Consider the following 7,491-nt stretch of genomic DNA (forward strand, 5'->3'; position numbering starts at 1 on the left):
AGCAGTGAGGAATGCTGCTGGGATCTGGTATTAGAAGCAATGCCTATAGATGCTCAAGAGTCAGAAGTTTCCCACTTTTTTCTTTGTGGCTGGCAAATGCTGAGTTTGTAGCATAGCACAACTTCTCCTGGAAGATTGCTCTAATTCTTCTGAAGCCTCTGAAACCATCTGATTTAATTTATAACCTCAATTTGTATACTAGTTTTTGTGTATTTTTTCTTGTACAAACGTTGGTTCTTTACCTTATTTTCAACAGCTTTTCCTACTTTTCCTCCACAGATTTTACATCCATTTTCTGGGTTAGAATATTTTCTCCTAGATTTAACTTTGTTTGGCTAAACCAGTTCAGTTCCTCTAGACTCAGACTGCAAGTTCTTAATTTCTTTTACCATCTTATATCCCTTATTGCCCTGTGTTCCAGTCTGAGCTTTTTTTATAAAATAGATTTAACACTGTTTCTAAAGATCCTTTCACCAAGTTCCATTACAATGACATTAATAGTCTTCATCTCTTCTGGAAGCTTCTCAACTACTACATTCTAGGATTACATTTGGTTTTCACATTTGGGGATTGTTGTCACCTTGTAATTGAATAAATCAACCAATTTTTAATCCATTACTTTTATTTTCAGCTGATGAGTTTGCAGCTTTCTGCAGGATTTGAGCATATAATATTGCAGTTTGCCCTCATAAAATCAAATTACACTTTTAAACAAAAGAAATATTTATAGCATGTGGTCTCTATGTTTTGGTCCCCATCCTCTTCCCCTTTTATAAAGAAGTTTTTGAATCTAATATTAAATTTGAAACATATTTTATAGAGGGTTGTGGTCTTGAAAATAATGAATTGACATGAAAAATTTCTCTTCCTGCTTGTAGTCTCTGTGCTCTGTATTTTTTTTTTTTTGCATATTTTCAGACATGTATCAGCTGTAGCAAGTAATTGCAGTTACTGCATTGGTATTTGTGCTCTGAGTTATTCCCTTGGTTACATTCAGGCATTTCTTGCTGGATGACAAGGAATCTTGCCTTCTTACATCAGTTATCACTGAAAAATAAGTACTTAGGTACTCCTTCATTTACCTAGCACAAGAATATAAATTGTTATCTTGGAAGAAAATTTTGCCTGAAAGATAAAATATTAAGTAATTACTTAAAGAAATATGAAAGTACTCTCTTGGTGTCCCAAAATAAGTGTGCAAAAAATTGCAGGCAATAAAGCTGCAATGTGCTCACAAAAACAGCTCATTCAGGAGCTGCATCCACCTAGAGATGGCATTTGCACCATGTTTGGCTAATTCTGTAAATTAGTAGTAGTACATTTATGTAGGAATGGCTTTTTCTGTGTTATTTTTACATTTTGAATGTAAAAGACATTTTATAAAACAGTAGATGAGATGTTTGCCAGTAACAAAAGATGAGATCATTTCTTACTGGCACAAAGAAATGGGGAATATGAAGAATTTGTTAACATGGAGAGTAAGGCAAGTGGAAATTTTTTCTTACAATCTAAAAGTTGCAGCCAGAATGTGCAAGCAATTTTTCATGTATATTTTTTCTCACATTATTACAGAGGAGGGTGTAAATTATTACTGTTGAAGCAGAACAGTAACACCCATTGTAAAAAAAATTGTTGAGGCTTAACGTAAAATAAAAAAGGTCAATCATACCAACTAGTCCTCCTGTTAAATAGCAATTTAGCTGATCATCTTCATGGGCAGTTTGTCACACAGGCTGAAAATCAGCAGAAAACAATGCAATATTAATCAATTTGCTTTTATTGTTCATTAGCTTTCCTTTCTTGCAAATTTTACATATTTTTGGCATTCACAAAAAATCCTGAAGTTCTACGGTTTTGATGTAAAGGGTTTAACAATGCTTTTATTTCATTTTGTGTCAGTTCAAAGGCAACATTTAGGTGCCTGGAGTTCTTAACAAGCATTTTTATGCATCTTAATTGCCTGTAATGTGTTGTTGTTTGTTGTGTTTTGTTTTGGGTTTTTTTAATGGGAGTAGTGCTTTGTGGAAAGGCAGGGCTTCAGCTCAAGAGGCGATGCACATGAGCATGCAAAATGAAGCAGAGGACATGATGAATTGTTTATGTCTTTTCTTTAAGCAAGATTCTATGGAAAACAATGTTACAACTTAATCTTTAGAAAGGAAAGGACTACTGCTTTTTCACCCAGTCTCCAATTTCTGTGTTGTTCTGTGTTCCCCTACTTACATCTTGTTTACTGGGTAATTACTGCTTAAAAAAATGACAGATTATTTGCAGTGAGGATTTTTCAGGCTTGGACATTGTGTAATACACTCTCTTGGGCCTAGAAATTAAGAAACAGAAAAGGATACTTTTGAAGTGGGACTTCATGCAAGGGGCAGAGGTGTGTAAGGGTGTGCATGGGTGTCTGACAAAGAAAGAGTTACTCAAAAATCTTCAAAGAAAATAAGGAAGGACAATATTTTGGTTAATGAGTGATAGATTGATAATATCTGCACTGTTATTTTCTGAACGATGACAATAACAGAGATTCTGCTGCTCTTTTTTAGAAATGGCTTCCAGATGGAATTCATGTTTTACAGTCCAAGATTGAATGTGATTAATCAGTTTCTATCAATAAAAAATAAAATATTTCAGAATGGGAACTGTGTTACTAGACTTCCCTCTATTTGTAGGTGGCCATTTTTTCCTTTTTGTTGATTTCTGTTTACCCAGAATTTTGGAAGATTTTTGACTATAATTTGAAAGAAATTATCAGTCTAGTGCAATAACTAGGTGACTGTAACTGTGTTGCAGTAGTATTTGGAATACTAGGCTAGAGGACTGTGTTTCTGAAAGATGCAGCAAATTCATTCATTTGTTTTCTTTGTAGCATTGAAAAAATAAAAAAGTCAGGTTTTCAGGGGCCTTAAGATGGTGGTATGTCACTTCAGTGAAACTTAGGTTGTTTTTCCCTGGGTTTGTAATACTTCAGTAGGGAATCATTACATTCAAAGATTTTAATTTTTAATCCCCACATTATCTTTTTGCATCATCAACTTCAATTCCCTCTTCATGTAACATTTTGCATTAAAATTTTTGCAAAACAATATGTGTGCATAATAATACTGAGGGAGAAAGCTTTGGAGAAAGCTATTCTGAAGCAGGTTTTTCTAAGTATATGAATAAATTTGAAATTGTTTTTAAATGCTGATTTTTACAGGTGAAGTCACTAAAGTATTGACTCAATGAGACACCTTAATTTGTTCATGTACTGGTACAACCCTTACACACAGAAAGCATTAATGGCTAATCCTCTTTATTTTTATGATTGATTCTTCCCTGAAAAAAACTCCCCATATTTTGCCTATATTTTTCCAGGGAGAAATAATATCTATGCCTTTTCATACACAGATAAAACGCATTTCCTAGAACTAGTTAATTGTTCTGACCTTAACAGTTTAGCAATTCAGTATCAATGCAAACTGCTTGTGTCTTTTAAAACTTGCTCATTGGTGAGGTGAATTGGTTTTGTGAGTAGATTATAACTACAAATTTAATACAGTTTCTGTGCAGCAATCAGAAGACTTTTAAGACTTCAGTGTAAATCAGGCATTTTAATTTACACTATAAAAATTAATGAAACTTTAGCAGTGATACTTTTCTCCAAAGTAGTAGAGAATAAATGAAAATAAAACAAAGCAAAAAAAAAAAAAAAACCAAACAAAAAAACCCAAACAAACAAAAAAAAAAAATAAAACCAAAAAAAAAACAACAACAAAAAAAAACCAAAAACCAAAAAACCCAAAAAAAACCACAACCAAAATCAAAGCAAGAATATGTATCAAAAACATGTGTGCTAAGTGTAATGGACTAAAGTGATAACCTTGCAAATTACTCTAAGTGGGGTGTATCCAGAAACACTTTGCACCTTTGCAATTTTGAAAGGAATTCAACTTTCTGGCAAGTAAAAATAGAGAATTATTTTTAAATGTATGCAGAAAACCTGCTAGCTACACTTCTTAGTTATAGGTTTATTTTGTGGTGCTAGACATTTACAATAATTTGATATTAAAAGCAATACTGCAGACAGTGTGGCTTGTACACAGCGGACAGTGTTTTTAGCTTTCAAACATAAAACAGCATTTTTAGCTTTCAAACATAAAACCTTTGCAAGTGAATGCTACTGACATGCTCAAATGCCTTTTGCTTTCTTAGTAGTTTCTATAAATTGCCTCCTTTTTCAAGGGGAAAAAGGAAAAAAGGATTGGGCTGTTTGTTTTGTGGTGGGAGTGTGAAAAAGAGATTGTTTTAAAATTAGAAATAGAATGTCATAAGTAGTCTCCAGTTCTGAATTTCTTTTCCTAGAGAAAAAATGAGAGTTACTGGTGAAAAGCATTTTGGACTGTAATGTGGGGATATTAATCGGGAGAGAGAGAGTTTGACTCTTTCTCAAAGAGCAGATTCTCGCACGAGGTGTGAATATGAACACAAAATTTCACTACTTGGTTAGAGAGAAGTTTAAAATACTTCCCAGTTACTCAGCTCCCAGTTAGTACTGTGGTAGCCCCATTTCACTCCTTAGGTAATCACCAATAGTAATTCTGGATAATTCTCAGCACAGTTTTTACAAAACTAACATAAAAATAAAAGCAAAAAAAAAAAAGTATCATTTTTCCTCTGTTATATAATCAGAAAGAAAGCCAAGACTGACATCAGGACGTTTTCTCTTCTTTGTAGGTCATTTCAAGGCAGAAATTCAAGCACCTTGGAGCAATCACTGGTTTTGAAGAGACTGCTTCTATCATTTATGGTGGTATGGTAATATTATATGGGAAAATGTGAAATTGTGAGAGGAGTACAGATCAGAATAAAGCCAAATCGCTACAGGGTTTGAGCAGCAATTGGCTGTAAAATTAATATGGAGCAACAGTTGGATGTTGCAAGGTTGAGCATTAATCCAGTGCCTGGTAGAAAAATAATGTATTTATCTAAATTTCTGCTTCATAGTGATTGCACTGTGTGAGCTATTAAACAAAGCAAAATAAAAAACCAATTCTAAGTCCACAGAATATGTTTGATGAATATGACATCTTCACTCAGCTTGGATGAAAATGAAGTCCTGCATGGATGAGAACAGTGATTATAGCTCCATTCCAAATCCTTTTACAGTAGAACTTCAATCTGGGGAGAAAAGTTGTCTTTTTATCAAAATTATTTTTATTGAGAGAAGCAGAAATGTGTGTTGCATATACATGTCTTCTTGCATAGTGTACATTCTGATACAGTTAATTCAGCCAATTTTCTGGTATTGTTCTCAAGATCTGTGCCATGGATATTAGAGTCCTCCGTATGGGTACATTTTTCCTCTGATTTTTTCCATTTCTTTTTCTGTAATAACGGTATACATTCAACTATTTCAATTTAAATTTAGGATCATTAAGGCTCTTCTGGAGAATCTGGAGCTCTGCCATAGTTAGGTAGTTAGGTATTTTATTGTAGAAGGAGTTGCATGTAGCTCTTATATTTTTATATTTTACCTTAAGCAGAGATAGAGATTAAAACTATGTCGTTTTTAAAACTCTTACTTTTCTATCCAATTTATGCATAAATTAATATTTTAGCTTATTACAAGAGCTGTTGATTTTCAGCAAGCCTTCAACTCTGAATGTAAAATTTGGGGGCTGAAGCGGGCCACTTCTTCAACATACATGTATATGTGCTGTGTTTAGATTTGGGAAGAATAGTATGGAATAGTTTGAACATCATTTTTTCCTGGAATATCAAGTTAGCATGTACTGCTGTGGTATTGAAAAGGTTGCTGATTATGATGCCAAAAGACTGTCTTACTAGGAAGATCGAAATAATTTCTGAGATATGAAAAGATATTCTGCCCCTCCTGGAAAATTGTATATGGTGAGACTTTAGTATCTGCACCTATGGTCATTGATGGATTTCTGTCATTGATTTCATGGCATGAGAGATTTGGTCTATTAACAGTACTGCCAGAAAACAGGCAATAAAACTTCATTTTTCCAGAGTCTTTAAAAAAAATATAGGTTCTGTGACATTCTAAAATGTTTAGAATTTACTTATTAATGGCATTTTTCTTCTGAGATTTCAGTGTGAAAAGCTTGTGATCTGTTAGCATTTTGGTAAAGCTTTTCACGCTGGAAATAAGGATGCCAAAGGTCAGTAGAAATTAGATTTAAGAGCCAGAATAAATCTACTACCAATTAGCAGTTTGCTACTGCTGTCAGTAAATAAATAAAATAAACAATAAAAGCATGTTTGACCATGGCAAGCCTAAACTGATGCTCGTTAGTGATTCATTTATTGTAGTCTTGATGTTCTGGTTCAGTAATACCACTGAATTTTAAGCAGTGACATTTAATAATTAAAAATGTTTTATGCCATTAAAATGAGTACCTGTGGAATCAAATTTGAGGATCTGAATCTGCACATTTTTATGCAAGCAGTCTTTTGCATCTACTACAAGCTGTGCTGTGCTGTACTGCACAGTAAGCCCAACGTCGAAATCGGTGCCAAAGCTGGCTCATGGACTGGGAGCAGGGTAACCTATTTGTGCAGTGCTTTGTCAAAGCTAATTTACTTTGCTAAAAACCAGGGTAAATTAGACAGTGTGCAGCATTAAGCAGTGTGGTTAAACTGCTTCCAGTTACCCGAGCTGGCTCCTTTTGAGCTGCTCTGGGTATCTCCCCACAGCACCGTGTTGTGCAGCACAGCTATGCCCTGACTAAAACTGATGTGTGTGAAATTTTATTCATGTAAGGAAGGATTGGTGAATCATACTCATCCTCTCTCTTCTGCAGAAATCCAGTCCTCAAATGCAGGCAGAATGTACAACTAAGCATGTTTTCGAATAACTACAGTATAACTGTCATTCCATTTGACCTCAGAAATGTGATTCTCTGGGTAAACACAGAAAATGGAGGCACCACAACTGATTGTAATTAAATATAAGTAGCTAAGCACAGATCTGTGGTATAAATAGATGTGTTACAGCTGACAGTTAAAGTCTGAGTTCAGTTTACGTGTGAGCCTTTGCATTACTCATGTAAATCAATGTTCTCACTTACAAGAGAAACCTCATAATTTACCACTACCCATAAAGTAGCCTTGCTGTAATCAATAGTGATTCCTATATGGAATTACTGTGCAGAGCAACCTTTCTTCCATCCATATCCTCAGTATGATTACTGTATGGTTTGGCACCAAGACAGAAAAATATTCAGTGAGCTCAGTAGTTTTCTGCGTGGAAGGACTTAGTTGTCCTAATTTGGTACAAAAATTCCGTTCAGTTTAAAGTAAGCTAAACTGGAATTAAATACTCCACATGGAGAAGGATTCAGTAGAATCTTCAGGGGGGCAAATTGTTTGCAATTTCACTCAATTGAGACTTTACAGTTAAACTCAGCTTTATTTTATTCTCTGTAGAAGTAGAATACACTAATTAGAAATACTTGATGTTGTCTACTACACTGGTAAGTGTAA

Source organism: Onychostruthus taczanowskii, unplaced genomic scaffold (genome assembly GCF_017590055.1).
Source record: "Onychostruthus taczanowskii isolate IOZ18803 unplaced genomic scaffold, ASM1759005v1 scaffold3, whole genome shotgun sequence".
Taxonomy (NCBI): domain Eukaryota; kingdom Metazoa; phylum Chordata; class Aves; order Passeriformes; family Passeridae; genus Onychostruthus; species Onychostruthus taczanowskii.